We start from the raw sequence: 20,773 nt of genomic DNA on the forward strand, positions 1-20,773 counted from the left end.
CTAGAATGAAGTATGATCCTAATTTTGCTACTTCACATGTCTTTGTTACTGATAAGGAATATGAATTCTCTATCGATCCTAAGTTAATTACTTTGGTTGAATCTGATCCTTTCTATGGTTATGAATCTGAAACTGTTGTGGCACATCTTACTAAATTGAATGATATAGCTACCCTATTTGCTCATGAGGAAAATATTTGCTACTACTATATTCTCAAATTGTTTCCTTTATCATTAAAGGGTGATGCTAAGTTATCGTTTAATTGTCTTGCTCCTGGTTGTGTGCGTAGTCCCCAGGGTATGATTTACTACTTCTCTCAAAAATATTTCCATGCTCATAAGAAACAAGCTGCCCTATGGGAAATATTTAACTTTGTGCAAATTGAAGAAGAGAGTCTCCCACAAGCTTGGGGGAGGCTTCTCCAATTACTTAATGCTTTGCCTGATCATCCTCTCAAGAAAACTGAAATACTTGATATCTTTTATAATGGACTAACCAATGCTTCCAGAGACCACCTGGATAGTTGTGCTGGCTGTGTTTTCAGGGAAAGAACTGTTGAGCAAGCTGAATTGCTATTGAATAATATATTGAGTAATGATAATGATTGGACACTTCCTGAACCAACTCCTAAGCCAACTCCGAAAAAGGGGTATTCTATTTCTCAGTCCCGAAGATATGCAAGAGGCAAAGAAATCTATGAAAAAAGGTATTAAAGCTCAAGATGTTAAAAATCTACCACCTATTGAAGAAATACATGGCCCTTATAACCCGACAAAGGTAGTAGAAGTAAAATGTCTCCATAGATTTGATGAAGGTGATATTCCTCATAATAAGTCTGCTAGTCAATGCTTGGATGAGTTTGATAATTTTATTGTTAAACAAGAAAATTTCAATGCTTATGTTAGTAGACAATTGAAACATAATGTTTACATGCTTGACCACTTGGGTGATTATATGAGTAGAATTGTTAATAATCTTAAGCTTATTAGTAAACATGCTTCCATGGTTACAACTCAAGTAGAACAAGTACTTAAGGCACAAGATGATTTGCTTAATGAGTTAAATAATAACAACAATGATAATGCTGTTAGGGTTATGACTAGAGGTGGTAAAATGACCCAGGAACCTTTGTATCCCGAGGGTCATCCTAAGAGAATTGAGCAAGATTCTCAGAGAATTAATACCAATACACCTAGTCCTTCTAGTAAAAAGAAGAAGAAAATTGATAGGACTTTGCATGCTTCTAGTGAACCTGATATAGACACACCTGAGAATCCCAATGATATTTCTATTTCTGATGCTGAGACACAATCTGGTGATGAACATGAACCTAGTGATAATGTTAATAATGATATTTATGTTGATGCTCAACCTAGTAATGATAATGATGTAGAGATTGAACCTGATATTGATCTTGATAACCCACAATCAAAGAATCAATGTTATGATAGGAGAGACTTTGTTGCGAGGAAAAATGGTAAAGAAAGAGAACCATGGGTTCAGAAACCCATGCCCTTTCCTCCTAAACCATCCAAGAAAAAGGATGATGAGGATTTTGAGCACTTTGCTGAAATGATTAGACCTATCTTTTTGCGTATGCGTTTGACTGATATGCTTAAAATGTCTCCTTATGCTTAGTATATGAAAGATATTGTTACAAATAAAAGAAAGATACCGGAAGCTGAGATTTCCACCATGCTTGCTAATTATACTTTTAATGGTGGAATACCAAAGAAACTTGGAGATCCAGGAGTACCAACTATACCATGCTCCATTAAAAGAAACTATGTTAAAACTGCTTTATGTGATCTTGGAGCCGGTGTTAGTGTTATGCCTTTCTCTTTATATCGTAGACTTGAATTGAATAAGTTGACACCTACTGAAATTTCTTTACAAATGGCTGATAAATCAACATCTATACCCATCGGTATTTGTGAGGATGTGCTTGTCGTGGTTGTAAACGTTACTATCTTAACGGGCTTTGTTATTCTTGATATTTCCGAGGACGACAATATGTCGATCATCCTTGGTAGACCCTTTTTGAATATTGCAGGGGCTGTTATTGATTGCAACAAAGGCAATGTCACTTTTCATGTTAATGGTAATGAGCATACGGTACACTTTCCGAAGAAACAACCTCAAGTTCATAGTATCAATTCTATTGGAAAAATTTCAACTATTACTATTGGAGGTTTTGAATTCCCTCTTCCTACTGTCAAAAAGAAATATGATATTCTTATTATTGGGGACATGCATATCCCCGTTGAGGTAACCTAGTGTTATTCGAAAATTCTCCGGTTTCATGTCATCCGGAAGAAGTTTATTAATAAGACTTGATCAACCTTGTTAATGGATTCCTTTTGATGAGCATGAGATGAATGAATTTAGAAGGCACAACTCTCTGTACCTATATTTTACTTTCTGTTATTTAGATTAAATAAAGAAAAGTAGTATTTTCTGTCTGTTTTTTGAATTATCCATGCAATAAAAAATGTCCCGAAAATAAAAGTTCTCCAAATTCCCTGAAAATTTAGTATGATTGTATATATAATATTTTAGAATTTGGCATAAGAACACATCATGGGGTCTCACCAGCTGGCCACAAGGGTGGAGGGTGCGCCCCCCGACCTTGTGGGCCCCATGTGGCCCCTCCACTTATTCCAGCACCCATCCACTTCGTCTTCCTCCAGAAAAAATCATCCCATAGCTCAGACCCGTGTTCTTGCTCGTTTTCCTGCCATTTTCGATCTCCTTGCTCAAAGCTCCATTCACAAAACTGCTTTGGGGATTGTTCTTTGGTATGTGACTCCTCTAATGGTCCAATTAGTTTTTGTTCTAATGCTTTATTTATAACAAATTTTTGCTGTTGTGGTGACCTTGTTCTTGAGCTTACATATCAAATTTATATGGTTCAAAGTAGTTTTGATGCATGATATAGCCTCTAGGCACTTGTAGGAGTAGTTGCTATCATTCTTGTTGAGTTTGGTTCACTTTTATTTCGAGTTACTAAAAATTTCAGAAATTTTTCAGAGGTTCCTCAAGCCGGGGTTCGAAGGAAAAAGAAAATGAGGAGAAATAGAAGCCCAAGTATAATCTTCCTTGTGTCGCGGAGATTCGACCGTGTGAATGGCCATGTGATGTATTCTTACATGCGGCTGGAATTTATGATGATTTCTAAAGCGAGAGTAGCTAGTTTACATTTTCCTGTTTTATGCTACCGCTCATTATTTGCTGGGAGATGTTTAATTGGTCGTGGGGAGAGTGGAGGCCTGAGTGCTCCTGACCTTACCATTTTGCTGAAGGAAATATGCCCTAGAGGTAATAATAAAGTTGTTATTTTATTTCCTTACTCATGATAAAGTTTTATTATTCATGCCAGAATTATATTGATCGGAAACCATGATACATGTGTGAATACATAAACAAAAGACTATGTCCCTAGTGAGCCTCTACTAGACTAGCTCGTTGATCAAAGATGGTTAAGGTTTCCTAACCATGGACATGAGTTTTCATTTGATAATGGGATCACATCATTAGGAGAATGATGTGATGGAAAAGACCCATCCGTTAGCTTAGCATTTGATGTACAATTTATTGCTACTGCTTTCATGTATGTCAAATACATACTCCTTTGACTATGAGATCATGCAACTCCCGAATACTGAAGGAATACCTTGTGTGCTATCAAATGTCACAACCTAACTGGGTGATTATAAAGATGCTCTACAGGTATCCCCAAAGGTGTTTTGTTGAGTTGGCGTGAATCGAGATTAGGATTTGTCACTCTGAGTATCGGAGAGGTATCTCTGGGCCCTCTCAGTAATGCACATCATAATAAGTGAAAGGATCGATATGGTTGACTAGAGGGGGGGGGGTGAATAGGCAACTAACAATTTTTAGCTTTTCTTTAACAATTTAAACTTTGCATCAAAGTAGGTTGTCTAGATATGCAACTAAGTGAGCAACCTATATGATGCAACAAGGATAGGAACACAAGCAAGCAAGAGATATGAAACAAATAAGCTTGCTCAAGTAAGGGCACGAGATAACCAAGAGTGGAGACGGTGGAGACGAGGATGTGTTGCCAAAGTTCCTTCCCTTTGAGAGGAAGTACGTCTCCGTTGGAGCGGTGTGGAGGCACAATGCTCCCCAAGAAGCCACTAGGGCCACCGTATTCTCCTCACGCCCTCACACAATGCGAGATGCCGTGATTCCACTGTTGGTGCCCTTGAAGGCGGCGATCGAACCTTTACAAACAAGGTTGGGGCTCTCTCCACAACTTAATTGGAGGCTCCCAATAAAACCACGAAGCTTCACCACAATGGAATATGGCTCCGAGGTGACCTCAACCGTCTAGGGTGCTCAAACACCCAAGAGTAACAAAATCCACACAAGAGAGTATGGTGGAAGCAAATATCCTTTGGTGGAAGTGTAGATCTAGGTCTCCTCCTTCAATCCCTAGCAAATCAACAAGTTTGGGTGGCTAGAGAGAGAGATCGGGCAAGAGAGCTTGAGGTGCATTAATGGTGGAGTGAGAGGGGTCAAAGGTGAGTGTGGTAGGTGGGAGAAGCTCTCTTAAATACCAACCCTAAAAATCCAGCCGTTGCTGCGCTTTCAGCCCCGCAGCGGTACAACCGGTCCTTGTCCCGGTACAACCGGGACTCACGGTGTAGCTGCAGAACCCTACCAGGCGGTACAACCGGGCCACTAGGCGGTGGTACCGGTTAAGAGAATGACCGGACCAACCGCCCAGCCACCGCACAACTACCGCCTCGAAATAGAGACGAGACCGGTACTTGAGCGGTGCAAGACCGGAACAACCGCATGGCTCTGAGCTCTTGGACGGCGAAGTTCTGAGCGGAAGAACCGCTCAGACCACTGGTGGTACCGGTCAACAAGGATCGACCGGATCAACCGGGCCACCACTGCCCGAGAACCGCATCAGAACATAGCCGTGAGCGGTACTTGAGCGGTGCATGGCCGGAACCACCGTCCTAGCCTTTGTTGAGCAAGGTGGCGGTACCACCGCCCGGAGGCAACGGTACAACCGCTCGGTCAAAGCTGGAGAGCGTCAAGGTCCAGCAGTACAACCGCTCCAGGGAGCGGTACAACCGCTGGGAAGAGCAGAAACAAGAGGGAAAGACAGGGGGAACTCTCTCTCTCTCTCACAACTGAGGAAGACACAGAAGGGGTGAGGAAAGTGTACGTGAAATGATTCCCCCAAAGCTTCCTAATGAGGATTTGTAGGACCGAAAGTATGTCTAGAGGGGGGGTGATTAGACTACTTGACCAAATAAAAACTTAACATTTTCCCAATTTTAGTTCTTGGCAGATTTTAGCTGTTTTAGGACAAGTCAAGCAATCATCACACAATTCAAGCAAGCATGCAAAGAGTTTATGGGCAGCGGAAAGTAAAGCATGCAACTTGCAAAAATATAAAGGGAAGGGTTTGGAGAATTCAAACGCTATTGGAGACACAGATGTTTTTCCCGTGGTTCGGATAGGTGGTGCTATCCTACATCCACGTTGATGGAGACTTCAACCCACGAAGGGTAACGGTTGCGCGAGTCCACACAGGGCTCCACCCAAGGGCAACGGTTGCGCGAGTCCACGAAGGGCTCCACCCACGAAGGGTCCACGAAGAAGCAACCACCCACAAAGGGTCCACGAAGAAGCAACCTTGTCTATCCCACCATGGCCATCGCCCACGAAGGACTTGCCTCACTAGCGGTAGATCTTCACGAAGTAGGCGATCTCCTTGCCCTTACAAACTCCTTGGTTCAACTCCACAATCTTGTCGGAGGCTCCCAAGTGACACCTAGCCAATCTAGGAGACACCACTCTCCAAGAAGTAACAAATGGTGTGTAGGTAATGAACTCCTTGCTCTTGTGCTTCAGATGATAGTCTCCCCAACACTCAACTCTCTCTCATAGGATTTGGATTTGGTGGAAAGAAGATTTGAGTGGAAAGCAACTTGGGAAGGCTAGAGATCAAGATTCATATGGTAGGAATGGAATGTCTTGGTCTCAACACATGAGTAGGTGGTTCTCTCTCAGAACAAATGAGTTGGAATGGTGTGTGTGTTCTGATGGCTCTCTCACTGAATGAGAAAGAGGTGGAGGGGTATATATAGCCTCCACACAAAATCCAACCGTTACACACAATTTACCAATCTTGGTGGGACCGAATCAGAAAACTCGGTCTGACCGAAATAGTAAACCTAGTGACCGTTAGGAATTTCGGTGGGACTGACATGCAACTCGGTAGGACCGATTCGGTTAGGGTTTGGGCATAACGTAATCTCGGTGAGACCGATTACACAAACTCGGTGAGACCGAATTTGGTAATTAGCTAACCAGAGAGTTGGTCAGGCAAACTCGGTGGGACCGATTTGCTCTTTCGGTGAGACCGAGTGGAACTCGGTGAGACCGAAAAGTTACAAAGGGGAAACACTGAGTTTACATTGCAATCTCGGTGGGACTGATTCGCTCTTTCGGTGGGACCGAAAAGTTACGAAAGGGAAACAGAGAGTTTGCAACCCCATCTCGGTGGGACCGAGATCCTTATCGGTAGAACCGAATTGCTAGGGTTTGGCAGTGGCTAATGACAAGTGAAACTCGTTGGCGCCGGATAGGAAGAATCGGTAGGTCCGAGTTTGGCTTTGGGTTTTAGGTCATATGTGGAAGTGGGAGAGTAGTTGAGGATTTTGGAGCATATCATTAAGCACATGAAGCAAGAGGCTCATTAAGCAACACCTCATCCCTCCTTGATAGTATTGGCTTTTCCTATGGACTCAATGTGATCTTGGATCACTAAAATATAAAATGAAGAGTCTTGAGCTTTTGAGCTTGAGCCAATCCATTGTCCTTAGCATTTTGAGGGTTCCACTTTCACATCCATGCCATGCCAATCATTGAGCTTTCCTGAAATAATTATCTTGGAATAGTATTAGCTCAATGAGCTATATGTTGTTATGAATTACCAAAACCACCTAGGGATAGTTGCACTTACAATCTCCCCCTTTTTGGTAATTGATGACAACATATAGATCAAAGCTTCGACAAAAGATAATAAGCATGAAATATATCGTCGCTTTGAGAAGTATGTGATAAGTAAGAGCTCCCCCTAAATTTGTGCATATTTAAAATTTGCTTTGGACTGCAAATGCACAAAGAGTTAGAGTCATGGGTTACTCTTCCATGTCACATACATCTTGGTGGAGCGCTCAAAATTATGAGATTGAAATGCATGCACTCATCACCAAGAATAGTGAATGATCACAAACGATAGATAGAATGGTAATATTTAAGAAAGCATTAAGCAAACATTAAGTGTAGCTTATGATCAAACACATGATCATCGATGTCTCACAAGCATAAGGACGTAGTATCTCACACACAAGCAAACAAGGTTCGAAAAACCACCAAATAAAGCAAGAGAGAAAAGCAACACTCTCTCTCTCTCGAAGCCTATGCTCTATACATCTTCTCCCCCTTTGGCAACAAGTTACCAAAAAGTTCCTAGAAAATGCATAGTGCTAAATCGACGCTGAGGCTTGATCTTCAGGTGGTGGTGGAGTCCGGATCACTCCAAGGACAAAGGCTTCTGTAGATGTTGAAGTAGTCGCTGGAGTTGGAGCTGAAGTAGATGCTGGAGCTGAGGCTGTAGCTGGTGCTGAAGTGGTGGCTCTAGTGTCAGCAACTAGCACGGCGGACGACCTCGGGCCTCGTGGCACTCTAGAAAAAGCATGAGTCATGGTCCTGCCTCTCCTCTCATTCATGTCCTCTTGGAGCTGCTCCACGGCAGATTGAACTTCCGTTACCTTGACGTCCAAGTCATAGAACTTCTGTTCCATGATCCTCTCTAGGCTCTGCTGATTCTTAGTGAGGGTGGCCAGACTTTGCTCAATTCTCAGCGTGGATGCAATCAAGTAACCAAGCTGCTCTTGTTTGGTCTTCAAGAAGTACTCAGATGCCTCCTCTTGAGTAGGCATCCTGGCAGCTTTTTCCTTCCTCGCCTTCTCCTTCTTTGCAAATGCTTGTGCAGACGATGGCTCGTTCTCAGTCATCACAACTTCATTGTCCTCGAAATCTGGACGGATGGGCAGGTGTTCCTTATCCAACAAATATACGCCCGTGCCCATCTTGGAGTTGATGAGCTCCTGAATCTGGGGGGCATATCTGTCGTGGTTCTAAGCCTGACAGTAGAGTGGGGGGTAGGTATGGAGAGGCAAGGTCCTAGCTATGGAGAGGTTGTAAGCACAAAGGATGTACGAGTTCAGGCCCTTCTCGGAAGAAGTAACAGCCCTACGTCTCGGAGCCCGGAGGCGGTCGAGTGGATTATGAATGTATGGATTACAAGGTGCCGAACCCTTCTGCCTGTGGAGGGGGGTGGCTTATATAGAGTGCGCCAGGACCCCAGCCAGCCCACGTAGGAGAGGGTTTAAGGTGAGTTAAGTCTGGGGCGTTACTGGTAACGCCCCACATAAAGTGCCTTTACTGTCATAAAGTCTACTTAATTACAGGCCGTTGCGGTGCAGAGTGCCTCTTGACCTCCTGGTGGTCGAGTGAGTCTTCGTGGTCGAGTCCTTCAGGCCAGTCGAGTGAATCCTCGTTGGTCGACTGGAAGGCGACCTCTTCTAGGGATGTCCTAGGGTAAGTTACTTGGAACAGGTCCATGACCCTACCCTAGGTACATAACCCCATCATTAGCCCCCGAATGGATTGAGGCTTCGAGTGAAGAAGGAGTTGATGTCGTTTCCGATTAACCTTTGCGCTCTAGTTGTGCGCTGTTCTGGATCAAAGAATCTCTTCGTTGACAGGGAGCAATTTGTCTTCGGTCGACTCGATCCATTCTATTTTTGCGTCGAGTGATCTTTCGAGCTTCGACGATCTCCGAGCGACGGATCGCCGGAAACACCGCGTCTGACAGACTGATTTGTTGCTCGCGGATTCCGCGGGGTGCGAAATTTGGGGGCGCGCGCGAAGCGGGGCAGACCGCGGCGTTCGGATGGGACGGGGCATAGACGCCTCGATCTCCGCGCCGCCTTTTTCGCCACGTATCCAGTCCTCATAACTGCTCCCAGATATGATTAGATCGACTGGGCCCACATGTCAGCCACTCGGAAGGGACCTTATAAATGTGCCCGGCGAGGATTTCTGTGCTGCGCCTCAGCATTCTCCCTCTCTCCCTCTGCTTCCTTCCTCCCTGCTCAGCGTGCCCGCTCTCGCCCCCGCACCACTTCCCTTCGTGCATCTCACCGGCGACCATGGCCAAGGAGAAGACGGCGGCGCTGGAGCGTGCCAAGAAGGCGTCGGCATCGGAGAAGGCGAAGGGGAGATCCACCAGCCGCAGAGGGTCCTCGTCCAGATCCCGCCTACCGAAAGGCTGGGTCCAAGGAGACTGGATCCAGTCGACCATCACGGAGACGGACCTCCTCGACATGGCCAACGAGGGCTTGATCCCTCACGGAGCTGCGAGGTTGCCGGGGAAGGAGTGGCAGCCACAGCCAGAAGAGGGTGAGTGTGTGCTTCTGGCCACTCATGTTGATCGTGGGTTTTCCTTGCCGCCAAGCATTTTCTTCCGTGGCTTCTTGAATTTCTTTGGAGCGCAGCTCCACCACTTTACCCCAAACTCCATTGCCTATCTTGCTGCATTCGTGTCCATGTGTGAGGGTTTCTTGGGCTGTCGACCGCACTGGGGTTTGTTCAAACGTATCTTCACGTGTCGCTCTCAGACCGTGAAGAAGGCGAGCCCAGGTGATGAGAAGACCCGAGTCGTCCAAATGTGTGGGGGCCTGGGGATTCAGGTGAGGAACAATAGCACCTTCCCGCCCATGTCCTTTCCCGAGTCCGTCAGAGGCTGGCAGTCGACTTGGTTCTACTGTCAGGTCCAGTCGACGCCAAGGCAGTCGAGTGGACTCCCTCCGTTTACCATGGACCGAGTGAACAAGCCCTCCCCTCTGAAGCTGATTCCGGAGGAGAAAGCCGACGTGAAGATGTTGATGGAGCGCGTGGTGCAGTTGGTCCGGGAGGGGGTGACGGGCATGGATCTTCTGGAGGTCTTCCTCAGGCGTCGCATCCAACCCCTTCAATTCCGGAGCCACTGCATGTGGTTGTACTGTGGGCCCGAAGACGAGACTAGAGTCCATCCAGAAGAAGTCGACGATGCCACTTTGGAAAGATGGATGGTAGCCGTTACCGGAAATAGGGACAACCCGCGCGGAGCCAGAAGGATTCCTCCACTCGACCACAACAGCGACCCAAACAAGGTACACTTGCTCTGCTTTCCATTGTGTCCTTGTCGTATTCATTTCTGCTAACCCTGTCGACTGGTCGACTGATCCTTGTTTGGGCATCTGCTAGGCCTTCACCGAGTTGTACTCGATGCCCAATGGGGCACAAGCTTCGACTGAGGAAGGCGAGGCGAGCGGGGGCGAGGCGAGTGGGGGCGAGAGCCAGGAAGAGGAGGAATGGGACTCGGATGCTGCAGGGGATGATGACGACGACGATGATGATGAAGCTGATGAAGATGACATCGAGGACGAGGAAGAAGAGGAGGAGGAGGTCGTTCCACCGCGCTCAGAAAGGCGGTCGAAGCTTATCCACGACCCTTCGACCGAACGTGGTAAGGGGGTTGCGACCGCCACTCAGTCGACCAAGCGCCCTCGGACCACCTCTCCGGCGCCGACTGAAAAGGCGCCGAAGCAGCCCAGGGCGGCCTCATCGAAGCCGACCAAGCTCCTGCCGAAGATGAAGGTGTCCATCCCCACCATATCAGGGTAATTGTGTTGCTCATATTTTCTTATTCTGTGCGAACTTTATTTCTGGTCGACGCTGAAGTTAGTCGACTGATCCTTTGGAGTTGCAGTGCTGCTACTTCTGAGACCTCGGCCCGGGCCGATGACCACGAGATGGAGGATGCGGCAACTTCGAACCCAGGTACTGTATTCTTAACACCGTTTTTAGTCGACTGACTCGCGATCTCTGATCCTGATCCTTCTCCGCAGCTCCACCCAACACTGTTATCGATCTTCCTGATGATGATGAGGATGAAGAGCCGCTGAAACACAGGAGGAGTCGGAAAGCGTCCGCCAGTAAGGTGTCTCAGGATGTGCCAGCGCCTGAAATTCTGACTGTGGAGGAAGAGAACACCACTCGACACACGGTGACCTTCGCGAATCCACTGACGAGTGCTCAGCAGCCTTCCCTCTTCATGACGCACCACGTCCCGGAGGACCAAGCTGGCGCAGCGAAGGAGGCGATACGCCAGGCGGGACTCATGATGGAGCAGCTGAAGACCATCCGGGACGCGAGCCAGGCAGCTTATGACGCCAGCTCTGCCCTCCAAAGCAATGTCCAGGTCAGTCGACTGCTGTTTGTTCTGTTGGATATGCTACCAAAAACTTTTCTTTTCCGGAATTTATATTAGTCACCCACTGGGTGTGTCGAATAAACTCCGTGTTAGCGGGGGCACGCTGAGTGCACCCGCTGGGTGTAGTCCCCAAGGCTAAGGTCGACTGCTGGCAGTCGGCCTTAGGCTTTATGATGTCAATCTTTCTCTCAGTCGACTGGTCGACTGGATTTCACAAACCGGTGGGGGCACGCTGAGTGCACCCACTGGGTGTAGTCCCCGAGACTGTGGTCGACTGCTTGCAGTTGATCACAGTCTTAGAGAATGCATCTCGCACGCTTTTTTTTTTTGAGGTCGACTGGTCGACTTTGTCTTCAACAGGATTAGTGGGGGCACGCTGAGTGCACCCACTGGGTGTAGTCCCCGAGACTACGGTCGAATGTTTGTATTCGGCTGTAGTCTTAGAAACGTGTGCTTTTCCCTTTTCACTCGGAAGTGAATTATTTTTGACATTTAGTCGATTGGTTCTTCGCAGAACTCTTGTGATCTTGTGGCTCGCTACTCAGAGCTGGAACAGAAGCATACTCAAGTCGAGCTGAGCTTGAAGCTGGTTCAAGAGAAGCTGACAAAGGCAAAGGAGGAGACCGAAGGTATGTTTGGTGAGACCCTGACGACTGCTTTTCCCCTTGCTTGTTTCAGCATCTGATCTTGCTGTGGCTTGCAGGTAAGGTAAGGGAGGCCCAGCAGAAGAAAGATCTTGAGCTAGCTGAGAAGATCAAGCTTGCTGACGAGAAGTTAGCTTCAGTCACCAAGCTCGAACAAGACAATACCAATCTGAAAACTGCTCTTGGGATTGCCAACAAGGAGGTCAGTCGACTGAGAACTGACAAAGCTGCCTTGACCGACCAAGTCAGCAAATTGACTGAGAAGAAAACTGAACTGGAGGCCTTCCTGAGTGGCCTTGCCAAGAAGCTGTTTCTTATGCTTGAAGGTAAACCTCCATGTTTGGCAAATATTTCCAATTGTGGCTTTTTCCATTCGACTATCCCCTTGACTTAGTGATCACTCTTGCAGAATTTTGTCAAAACTTCGAAGAGGAAACCAGCCGACTGGAGCCAAACCTTGACCCCGTCAATTCTCCGGTGAACGACGAAGTTGCCATGGATGTTTTCCGACTGGAGTCTCGTGTTGCAGCTGTCGTGGACTATCTCGCAAGGCTGAAGGTCGCCACATCTCGCATCGACTCGACGCTCTGGCCTGAGGAGACACTTCAGAATGACCTTGAGTCGCTGATGGCCCGCTTGAACACGATCCCTGGTCGAGTGCAGGAGTGTAAGAAGTCCTCGGCTCGGTGTGGTGCAGATGTCGCTCTGTGTCTGGCCCGAGTCCACTGCAAAGATGCACGAGAGGAGAAGCTGGCGGCCCTTCGGGTGGCCAATACCAAGAAGCACGACTTCAGGTCCTTTATGGAGACTTTCCTTGCAGCTGCCACTCGGATTGCCGACGGAATTGACCTTGATGAATTTGTTGCACCTTCCAGCCCTCCACAGGAGGGGTAAAAAACTTCTTCTGGCTCGACTCTTTAAATTTGCCTCGGTATGCCGAGTGGAATTGTAACCGACAAACTTTAACAGGCTTGACGCCTGAGCACTTTCGGTTCCTTTAGATATCGATTCGAACTTGAATTTGGCGCTTGAATATGATTGCCTTCAGCTCAAAATGTCTTTTGCAGGTTCAAAGCAAGGTGCCTGTGCTTAGGCAAGTGCTTGGACTGCAGCTAAGCCTCCGAGTGAGAGGGTCGCTCTTCACTCGGTAGGATTTTTGTAACTTAGGCGAGCGCAGGGCTGCAGCTAAGCTCCCGAGTGAGAGGGTTGCTCTCCACTCGGTAAGATTTTTATAACTTAGGCGAGCACGAGGCTGCAGCTAAGCCTCCGAGTGGAAGGCTGGCTTACCACTCGGTAGGATTTTCACAACTTAGGCGAGTGCTTGGACTGCAGCTAAGCCCCCGAGTGAGAGGGTTGCTCTTCACTCGGTAGGATTTTTATAACTTAGGCGAGCGCGAGGTCGCAGCTAAGCCTCCGAGTGGAAGGCTGGCTTACCACTCGGTAGGATTTTGATAAACTTAGGCGAGTCCTTGGACTGCAGCTAAGCCTCCGAGTGAGAGGATCGCTCTTCACTCGGTAGGATTTTCACAACTTAGGCGAGTGCTTGGACTGCAGCTAAGCCCCCGAGTGGAAGGCTGGCTTACCACTCGGTAGGATTTTGATAAACTTAGGCGAGTGCTTGGACTGCAGCTAAGCCCCCGAGTGGAAGGCTGGCTTACCACTCGGTAGGATTTTGATAAACTTAGGCGAGTGCTTGGACTGCAGCTAAGCCCCCGAGTGGAAGGCTGGCTTACCACTCGGTAGGATTTTGATAAACTTAGGCGAAACGGATTCGCAGCTAAGCCTCCGAGTGAGAGTCTGGCTCACCACTCGGTAGGATTTTTACAAACTTAGGCGAAACGGATTCGCAGCTAAGTCACCCACTGAGGGGGAGTTTTTATGTGGACAAAAATAAAAAGTGATGACACTATTATTTCCAAACCCATGAACTACAGAAGTACTTTATTGCAACTCATCCGAGTGATAAAACTTAAGTGTAAAATGGGCGGAGTAGCTCCGCGTTCCAAGCTCGGGGCTCGTCGATATTATGCTCGACGTTGTAAAGACGGTACGCCCCGTTGTGGAGAACCTTGGTGACGATGAAGGGACCTTCCCAAGAAGGAGCAAGCTTGTGTGGTTTGTGCTGATCCACTCGGAGAACCAAATCCCCTTCCTGGAAGGCTCGACCTCTCACATTTCGGGCGTGGAAACGGCGCAGATCTTGTTGGTAGATGGTCGACCGGATCAGAGCCATCTCCCTTTCTTCCTCTAAAAGGTCGACTGCGTCCTGCCGCGCTTGTTCAGCTTCTGCTTCGTTGTAGATTTCGACTCGAGGAGCATTGTGGAGAAGATCGCTCGGCAAGACTGCTTCGGCTCCATAGACCAAGAAGAATGGAGTTCTTCCGGTCGACCGATTGGGCGTGGTCCGCAGTCCCCAGAGTACAGATGGAAGTTCGTCGACCCAAGCTCCAGCCGCGTGTTTGAGATCACGCATCAGTCGCGGCTTCAGTCCCTTGAGAATCAGTCCATTAGCTCGCTCTGCTTGTCCATTCGACTGCGGATGGGCGACTGATGCGTAGTCGACCCGTGTGCCCTGGGAGTTGCAGAAAGCTCTGAATTCCTCTGAGTCAAAGTTCGACCCATTATCCGTTATGATGCTGTGCGGGACTCCATATCTGAATATTAGTTCCCTGATGAAGCTAACAGCAGTACCGGTGTCAAGGCTCTTGATTGGTTTAGCCTCGATCCACTTGGTGAACTTGTCGACTGCCACCAGTACATGCGTGAAGCCACTTCGTCCTGTTCTCAAAGGACCGATCATGTCCAGCCCCCAAACTGCAAAAGGCCAGACGAGTGGGATGGTCTTCAAAGCTGACGCAGGCTTGTGCGACATATTCGAGTAGAACTGACATCCCTCGCACTTATCCACTATCTCCTTTGCCATCTCATTCGCCTTGGGCCAGTAAAATCCGGCTCGGTATGCTTTGGCCATGATGGTCCGAGAGGACGCATGATGACCGCAGGTCCCTGAGTGAATATCATTGAGGATGAGTCGACCTTCTTCTGGTGTTATGCACTTCTGACCAACTCCAGTCGCGCTTTCTCTGTATAATTGTCCTTTGATTACGGTAAAGGCTTTAGATCGACGGACGATCTGTCGAGCCTCTTCCTCATCCTCCGGAAGCTCTTTCCTCAAGATATATGCGACATACGGAATCGTCCAGTCGGGAATGACCACCAAAACCTCCATGATCAAGTCGACCACCGCTGGGACTTCAACTTCAGTCGGATCTGTGGCACTCTTGGGCTGCGGAGTTTCTTCGGTGAAAGGATCTTCTTTGACTGACGGAGTGTGTATATGCTCCAAGAACACACCACTCGGAATGGCTTCTCTCTTGGAACCTATCTTTGCTAGATCATCAGCTGCTTGATTTTTCAGTCGGGGTATATGATGGAGCTCCAACCCCTCGAACTTCTTCTCCAGCTTCCTCACTGCACTGCAGTATCCAGTCATGGCTGGGCTTCTCACGTCCCACTCTTTCATCACCTGATTGACCACTAGATCCGAGTCGCCATAGACCATTAGGCGACGGACGCCGAGTGAAATGGCCATGCGCAACCCATATAGGAGGGCCTCATATTCTGCCTCATTGTTGGAGGAATCAAAGTGAATCTGGAGCACATATCTGAGCTTATCTCCTCTGGGGGAAACCAGGACAACCCCAGCACCGGAACCATTCAACATCTTAGAACCATCGAAAAACATGGTCCAATGCTCCGAGTGAACTTCAGTCGGCTGCTGCTGTTCGATCCACTCGGCGAGGAAATCTGCTATTGCCTGGGACTTAATGGCTTTCTTTGCCTCAAACTTGATATCAAGGGGAAGAAGTTCAATCGCCCATTTGGCCACTCGACCAGTTGCATCTCTGTTGTGCAAAATCTCTGATAGTGGAGCGTCGCTGACGACTGTGATTGAATGGTCAGAGAAATAATGAGCAACCTTCTTTGTGGTCATGTATATTCCATACACAAGCTTCTGATAATGAGGATATCTCTGCTTGGATGGAGTCAAGACTTCAGACAAATAATACACTGGGCGCTGAACTTTGAGAGCTTTTCCTTCTTCTTCCCGCTCGACCGTTAGCACAGTACTGACAACTTGTCCTGTGGCTGCGATGTAGAGCAACAGAGGCTCTTTGCTGATTGGAGCAGCAAGCACCGGCTGGGTGGAGAGCAGAGCTTTTAGCTCGGCAAACGCTGCATCAGCTTCTGGAGTCCACTCGAACTTGTCAGCCTTCTTCATCAGTTGGTAAAGAGGCAATGCCTTTTCACCGAGTCGTGAGATGAATCGACTTAATGCGGCCAAGCATCCAGTAAGCTTCTGGACATCGTGCACTCGCACAGGGCGTTTCATTCGGAGAATAGTGCCAATCTTTTCTGGGTTGGCGTCGATTCCCCGTTCGGAAACGAGGAAACCGAGTAACTTGCCACCAGGAACTCCAAATGTGCACTTTGATGGATTGAGCTTGATATCATACCTTCTGAGGTTGGCAAATGTTTCGGCGAGGTCAGCGAGCAGGTCAGAACCTTTTCGTGACTTGACAACAATATCATCCATATAAGCTTCCACATTCCGACTGATTTGAGTGAGTAGACACTTCTGGATCATTCGCATAAATGTGGCTCCGGCATTCTTGAGGCCGAATGGCATGGTGATATAGCAGAAGCACCCGAATGGAGTGATGAAAGCTGTTTTTACTTTATCGGGCCCATACAGATGGATCTGGTGGTACCCGGAGTAAGCATCTAAAAAAGACAACCTCTCGCATCCCGCGGTCAAGTCAACAATTTGATCTATGCGAGGGAGAGGAAAGTGATCTTTCGGGCAGGCCCGGTTGATGTGCTTGAAATCAATGCACATTCGGAGCGACTTGTCCTTCTTAGGAACCATGACGACATTAGCGAGCCACTCGGAGTGGAATATCTCTCGGATAAATCCTGCCGCCAACAGTCGAGCCACTTCTTCACCGATGGCCTTTCTCTTCTGGACGGCGGACCGCCGAAGATGTTCTTTGACTGGCTTTGCAGACGAGTCGACTCTTAGGCGATGCTCAGCCAGTCCCCTGGGAACACCTGGCATGTCAGCGGGCTTCCATGCGAAAATGTCCCAGTTCTCACGGAGGAACTGGATGAGCGCTTCTTCCTATTTTGGGTCGAGTGTTGTGGAGATGCGGGTCGGAGCTGCTTCGGGGTCGGTCGGGTGAATGTGAACAGGCTTCGTCTCACCGGACGACTGGAATGCAGATTCTGTGGCGGGCTTCTTGGATCGCAGCAAGTCACTCGGATCTGCGTTTTGCTTGTATTCTTCGAACTCGACCGCTGTCACTTGGGAATTGGCAATTTTGGAGCCCTTCTGAAAGCACTCCTCTGCCTTTTTCCTATCACCGGTGACAGTGATCACACCTTTGGGACCGGGCATCTTCAATTTGAGGTACACGTAACATGGTCGAGCCATGAACCGTGCATAGGCTGGTCTCCCCAAAATGGCATGATATGCACTTTGAAGATCCACGACCTCAAACGTCAACTTTTCTTTGCGAAAATGCTTTGAATCGCCAAACACTACGTCCAAAGCTATCTGGCCGAGTGACTCGGCCTTCTTCCCTGGTATAACTCCATGGAAGCTCATGTTACTAGTGCTCAGCCGGGACATCGGAATGCCCATACCTTTCAACGTGTCTGCATATAACAGATTCAGCCCACTCCCACCGTCCATCAGCACCTTTGTCAGTCGAGTGCCTTCGACAACTGGATCGACCACCAAAGCTTGCCTCCCAGGGGTGGCAATATGAGTCGGGTGATCAGATTGGTCGAATGTGATGGGTGTTTGAGACCACTTCAGATAATTTGCCTTTGCTGGGGCAACCATGTTAACCTCTCGGTTAATCACTTTCAGTCGACTTCTGCTTTCCACATCTGCGAAGATCATCAGAGTGGAGTTGATATGCGGATATCCTCCCTCACTGTCCTCTTTGTCTTCGGCCTTGTCCGGCTCCTTCTCCTTGTCCTTAGACTGTTTTCCCTGAAACTGCTGGATCAGGAGTCGACATTGGCGAGTGGTGTGCTTTGGGTAAATGATATTCCCCTCTTCATCTTTCTTCGTGTGAATATGACACGGCATATCCATCACGTCGTTCCCTTCTTTATACTTTACCTTCTTGGGGTTCCAGGATCCTTTTGGTTTCCCCTTAAACTTTCCTTGAGTCACGGCCAGAGCCTCTCCAGGAGCTGCCGGTTCAGCCTTCCGCTTCTGTTTCCGACTGGTGTTTCCTTTTTCCGACTGACTCGGCTTGTGCTTGCCGCTTCGGAGTCGGTCTTCTTCTTCGCCGTTGGCGTACTTGGTAGCAATCTCCATCATCCGACTCAAGGTCATGTCACCGGTTCGACCAAATTTCAAACTCAGTTCTCTGTTCTTGACACCATCTTTGAAGGCGCATACTGCCTGATGGTCAGAGACATTTTCCACAGTGTGGTGCAAAGTGATCCACCTCTGAATATACTCTCTGAGAGTCTCATTGGTTTTCTGCACGCAGACTTGCAACTCTGTCAATCCCGCTGGTCGCTTGCAAGTCCCTTCAAACGTTCTGACGAACACTCGGGACAGATCTTCCCAAGTGTAAATGCTGCTAGGAGGCAATTGAGTCAACCATGCCCTGGCAGAACCTTCCAACATGAGGGGCAAATGCTTCATGGCCACCTCGTCGTTCCCACCACCGATCTGAACTGCCACTCGGTAGTCTTCAAGCCAAGTTTCAGGCTTAGACTCACCAGTGAACTTGCTGACTCCTGTTGCCAGCCTGAAATTGGGGGGGGGGATAACTGCGGCTCTGATAGCTCTGCTGAAACATTCAGGACCAGAAACATGAACTCGACTGCTCGTGGGCACATCTCTGTCGAGTGCGCCTCGATGGGCTCTGTTCCGGTCGACCAACCCTTGCACGATAATGGATCGCGCGTCAAAGCCTGGCTCTCTGGGGTCAACTGGAACCCTACGCCCTGTACTGTACTGACGCCTATCATCTGGCTGCCGAGGAGCGTAAGACCCACCCCTCGGAGGGGAATAGGGCACTCGACGCCTATCATCTCGGTCGAGTTTGTCGCCATATTGATCTCGCCTATTCTCACGCCCTTCGCGCCGCGGAGGCGATCTGGGGCTGTGAGCCGACTGAACCGTATTCACAGTGACAGATCGACTGTGAATTCTGTTGCGCGACTGAGACACGGCTGAATTCTGATCTCCTGCTGCCCGGAGCAGATCCCTGATCTGCAGCAAACCTCTGCCAGCCTCTGACTGCGAAGGCTGAATGGACTCTGCTATACGGGTCGCAGCTGCTAAATTCTGAATTGGGGTTCGATATACCTGAGTCGGCGGGAAGAGTTGACGTCGACTGGTGTCGGGAACTCGTTGCCGCGCGCGCTCGTCGAGTGCTCGCTGAAGGTTCTCCAGTCGAGTGCGCTCGGCCAAATTGGCCAGACGCGCCTCCTCCAAGGCACGAGCCTCGGGGGTTTCTCCTGCGATGGGAATACGCAGGGGATCCTCGTTCCTGCGGCGAAGCTCTTCTCTTTGCAGAGAATCGAGTGGCTCGGGCTGGTACTCTTCGTAGCCTCGAGCAGGGTCGCCGCCGTCGCCTGCTCCACCACCGCGGGCGAAGCCAGGAGGGCTGTGGGGCCCGTCGACCATCAAGATTTCCTCGCCGCTGGATCACTGCTTCCGCACTCGGATGCAGTCTCTCCGGAGCCAGTCGACTGATCGAACAAGCCGTAGAGAGATTCGTTGGGCTCGATTGCCGCAACTTGTGTAGTGGTCGACTGGCGAGCCACCGCGTGACTCACCCATCGCTGAAGCCTCGACCGGCCTGAGCGCTTGCGCTGGCGGGAGACCGGGAGGGTGGAAGACGGAGGAGCCGACCGATACTGGGTCGATGGTTGCCGCAGCAGAACGCCGCGGATACACGCACGAAAATGCGTCGCACCGCGGACGGGGAGCGCATCTACGTCGAGTGGAGCCTCCTGGAGCCATGCGGAGTCGTCGGCGATGAAGGTGAGAGTGCCGAGACGGATCTCTTGACCCTCGATCAAAACTCCAGCAGACACCATGATGAAAATACTCGGAAGAATTGCAACTTCTCCACAAAATCGCTAAAACACCGGCCCCACGATGGGCGCCAACTGTCGTGGTTCTAAGCCTGACAGTAGAGTGGGGGGTAGGTATGGAGAGGCAAGGTCCTAGCTATGGAGAGGTTGTAAGCACAAAGGATGTACGAGTTCAGGCCCTTCTCGGAAGAAGTAACAGCCCTACGTCTCGGAGCCCGGAGGCGGTCGAGTGGATTATGAATGTATGGATTACAAGGTGCCGAACCCTTCTGCCTGTGGAGGGGGGTGGCTTATATAGAGTGCGCCAGGACCCCAGCCAGCCCACGTAGGAGAGGGTTTAAGGTGAGTTAAGTCTGGGGCGTTACTGGTAACGCCCCACATAAAGTGCCTTTACTATCATAAAGTCTACTTAATTACAGGCCGTTGCGGTGCAGAGTGCCTCTTGACCTCCTGGTGGTCGAGTGAGTCTTCGTGGTCGAGTCCTTCAGGCCAGTCGAGTGAATCCTCGTTGGTCGACTGGAAGGCGACCTCTTCTAGGGATGTCCTAGGGTAAGTTACTTGGAACAGGTCCATGACCCTACCCTAGGTACATAACCCCATCAATATCCACAACTCCTCTTCT

This window comes from Triticum dicoccoides, chromosome 3A (genome assembly GCF_002162155.2).
Source record: "Triticum dicoccoides isolate Atlit2015 ecotype Zavitan chromosome 3A, WEW_v2.0, whole genome shotgun sequence".
Taxonomy (NCBI): Eukaryota; Viridiplantae; Streptophyta; class Magnoliopsida; order Poales; family Poaceae; genus Triticum; species Triticum dicoccoides.